Here is a 4,190-nt window from a genome sequence, read left to right as displayed (position 1 = left end):
GGAGGAGGGAGACTTAGTAGGCGACGAAAAATGGCGACTGACAATGGAGATGGTGAAGGGTCGCGCAGGTAGTGGGAGAGGAAGCTGGGAAGAGAAAGGAGGAGGAAGAGACAAAAATCTGCTAAGTGTTCTATATATATTAAGTTTTGGAGTAGGCTTAGGAATGGACATTTTTAAATAAGTTGTTCCTCAATCCGTTCCTAATGTAGAAAACAACATCGTTTTTGTTGACGATCATTTACTCAAAAACTGTTCCTATATACTAACCGCTCCAAAATACCGTTTCAAATGAAACAAAACGTTTGTTGTTTTTGTATTACCTTAGCTAGACCATTCCTAATTATAATAAATTGTTCCTAATTGTGTCTAAAAATTAATTTTTTAAAAAATTCAGAATAATAAAAATTATAGGAATAACCGACCCAGATATGTTAATGATCAGAAAAAGGTAGACCAACGAGTAATTAAGGCAATTGAAAACATGTAATGTTAAGAATAAAATTTGGCATCTGTTCAAAAGATCAAGTATATTTGTATGTACAGAATTGTTAGTCTTACATAGATGTAAATAGCATCTTATACTGTTATAATAGATCGCGTAATCAAACTGTTAAAATTTTAATCGGACTGTTGGATATTATTAAATCGTCAAAATACTACATTTGATGATATTTTCAGATATTTTTATTATACGGATGTTGAGATATCGTAGCTGATATATAATCAACGATGTTAAAAATGATGCAACTGTCCATTAGACCATTTGATTTTAGATCGTATCGCTAGAATGTTCACATATGGGTTAAATTTAGGGTTAATCAGGATCTCGGATGCAGAGATTTCGTAATTGAAAACAAAATGAGCAAGCTATGGACATTCTTTAGCACGGTCTCAGGAACACCATTAGGAACGGGCCTAATAAAATATTTTAGGAATAGAGTTATTGACATATTTGGGAACAGGTGTGGGTAATTTCAGTTTTAAGAATGGAGAAAAAGAAAAAACCATTCCTAAATTAATTTTCCCTCCAGTTTTTCTTTTGGCGCGTAGTTAAATTTCTTGGAACAACATTAGGAATGGTAAAATTTAATTGGCCGTTCCTGCATTTTGATTTTTCCTCCCTTTTTTTTAAACATCCGCCTAATTTATATTGGGCTTGCCCTTATTATATAACAAGTTGGACTTCTTATTTAGTAAAGGGTTATTGGGCTCATATATTTATATCATTGAATTAAATACAAGATGGACTTAATTAAGTAGGCTTTAATTAAACTGGATTTAATTAATTGCGCCTTCTATTTTAATTAATTAAAATATACCCAAGCCCATTAATTAAGTTGGTGGAAATTATTTGAAAAGAAAATTATTAACTAACAAATTAACTTTTGAAAAGTGCCATGTTAGTCATCCTTTATTTGGAATAAAGGATTTTATTACTTTATGGATAGTTTGGAAGAATATATGGCCTAGGAAGGCGGTGGAAGCGTGAAATAAAAATTATTTAAAACAGGTCAAAGGGATGTTCTCTTTGAAATTCCCAAGTATTCGGTGTTGTCAAAACAAATAAAGATGCCAGACAAGTGACTAGAGGATGAAACAAAAAAGATTAAAACAAAACATGAAATTTTACCTTTTGTTTCTATAGTTGAGCCCAAAATTAATTAATTCAATTAGTTAATTCTTCAGTCATTCATCAAATGAATTATTAAATAAGTGATCCAATCATTTATATCCTCCTTGAATGAATTTAATCCAATTAAATTAATTTATTTTTTCTCAAATTAATTCCATATTAATTCCACATTTCTATAGTAATTTGTGTGTGACTCTTTAGGTTTACCCTCAACTAGACTTGGGACTGTGTGCAATACAAATAATTAAATTAATCCAATTAAATCCAATTAAATACAAATAATATATCCTCCTTGAATGAATTTAATCCAATTAAATTAATTTATTTTTTCTCAAATTAATTCCATATTAATTCCACATTTTTATAGTAATTTGTGTGTGACTCTTTAGGTTTACCCTCAACTAGACTTGGGACTGTGTGCAAAACAAATAATTAATTAAATCTAATTTAATTAATTATTTTTAATTAACCATTAATTAGAAAGGCCCGTTACCATGGGTGGTCATCTAGCAATGGTCCATGGCACTAGTGACTAGGTGAACGTTGCCGTGAAGGCACAGTCATCTCTTGCCAGATCCGACTACACTAGAAAAGGCTTATAATGACCGCATCGAAGACACAGTCATCTCTTTCCAGATCCAAGATATAGCCATCATATGTATGTGACTGTCATGATTTCTAGAGTACAAGGACTAATCCTGTACTATCGGAGTCAGGAATTTAAGTCATACCGACCAAACCTCCAAAGCTTCCATATGAAGATTCTCGAGAATTAGTTCAATCAGTTAACAACCTTGTTAACTAATCCACTGAAATTGCATAGACATCCCATGGCTGTCGCTGATGAAACACGATACTCTTCAATGAATGCTATACCTAGTTCACATCTCTATAGGACTCTCGATGCCCAATCTCGAGGTCCTCAATTTGGAACATTTCAAACTAACCGTTAGAAGCTGGTTTGATAGCTGTCATCCAATGCGCAACCCAACTACATAGGTTATTCAATTGGTCGATGGGCATTTATTATGACGTTAGAACACCGTTCAACATAAATAGTAAGCACAACAAACACATGACACCACAAATAAATACTTACTATATTAATCAAGATAAAATCACATTCATAATGATTGCTAAATGATTTTCGAACCGCCAATCTAGTTGGCTTTCTAGTCACAATTTCTAACACGGGTAAATGATCCTAGACATATTTTAATGCATCCATTCAAGGTATATTTTGAATAACTAATGAATGAATGAATACACATGATAAAATAATTTCCTCTCCACTAATTCCACCATTCAGCTGCCCCTTTCCTCTTGTACACACTTGGTGTGTTTTCTCCCTAATTTTCTTCTATCAAAGAGAATTGAGGGATCCTGATTCCAGTGTGTTGGATACAACTTTAGAGGGCTTCCATGTTGAAACCTTGTGTGAACGGCTCAAAACAAATGTGGTTCGCATTAAATCAAAGAAAAAGGTAGTTCTTGATTTACGTTTTTGTTCCCCTTATTTTTCATTCTACCCATAGCCCCGTTAATTTTATTGTTATTTTAATTTTCTTAACTACATTGAACGTCTGGGAACTCCAAGCGTACATCCCTTGGAATTATGGTTTTATTGAGATTTCGTTTTAATTTACGCAATTTATTTAACCGCTTCCGCTTACAAGTTGTCGGGCTGATCCACTTCCGGGTCACGGTGCCTTTCAATTAGTAAATATTTTAGCCATAAGTAAGACAATGACAAAGATTTATTTAAAAATTACTTATTTATTTTTTTTGAGATTATACGTTCCCTTACTAAATATACTTACAAAACTAAAAAAAATATTTGATATTTAATTAAGATGCTTGATAAACGTTATATTTTCAAACTCTGAAAGAAAAATATATCATAAAAGGAAGTCCGTGCTTAACTTACACAAATATATTATATAGCTTTTGGTTGAGTTACTTAATACTAATATATTATCTATAGATATTTTTGTTTTATAAAATTGGTCATGCATAAGTTCAAAATTAAATTTACTTGATAATGTATTTGATATGCATTATAGCTCTTGAACAGATTCTTCATTTTTTCTTTTTTTAAGTTTTAAGTTGATCTCAATATATAAAATATTATTGATTAGTATAATTTAAAATTTATTTCTTCATGCAAGTTTTATTTAAAATATAAATTGCATTTGTTTCATTTTTCAAATGCATGAAATTTCAAAGCTTGTATTTTCTGAATGTAGCGAGTTTAATATATTTTTAAGAAATTAATTGTTAGTTATCTTCTTAATTAATTTTTAAATTATATCAAGCAATATATTGTTGAGAGCAAATTTATAAGTTAATTTATCATAATAGATTAAAATAATTTATTATAAAATTTTGATTTCTTTGATTGGAACATATTTGATAAGTTTTGGAACGGTTGCCCAAAAAAATATGGAATAACTTTGGAACGAAGGCTGGAATACACTGTTAGAATAGATGACCAAAAGCCAATTGGATTGGCTTTTATGTAATATGTCCTGACAATTTCGGTGTAATTGTAACATTA

The sequence above is a fragment of the Sesamum indicum genome, linkage group LG5, assembly GCF_000512975.1.
Source record: "Sesamum indicum cultivar Zhongzhi No. 13 linkage group LG5, S_indicum_v1.0, whole genome shotgun sequence".
Classification (NCBI taxonomy): Eukaryota; Viridiplantae; Streptophyta; class Magnoliopsida; order Lamiales; family Pedaliaceae; genus Sesamum; species Sesamum indicum.
The sequence above is the reverse complement of the archived record's forward strand: the minus strand, read 5'-3'. Positions refer to the sequence as shown.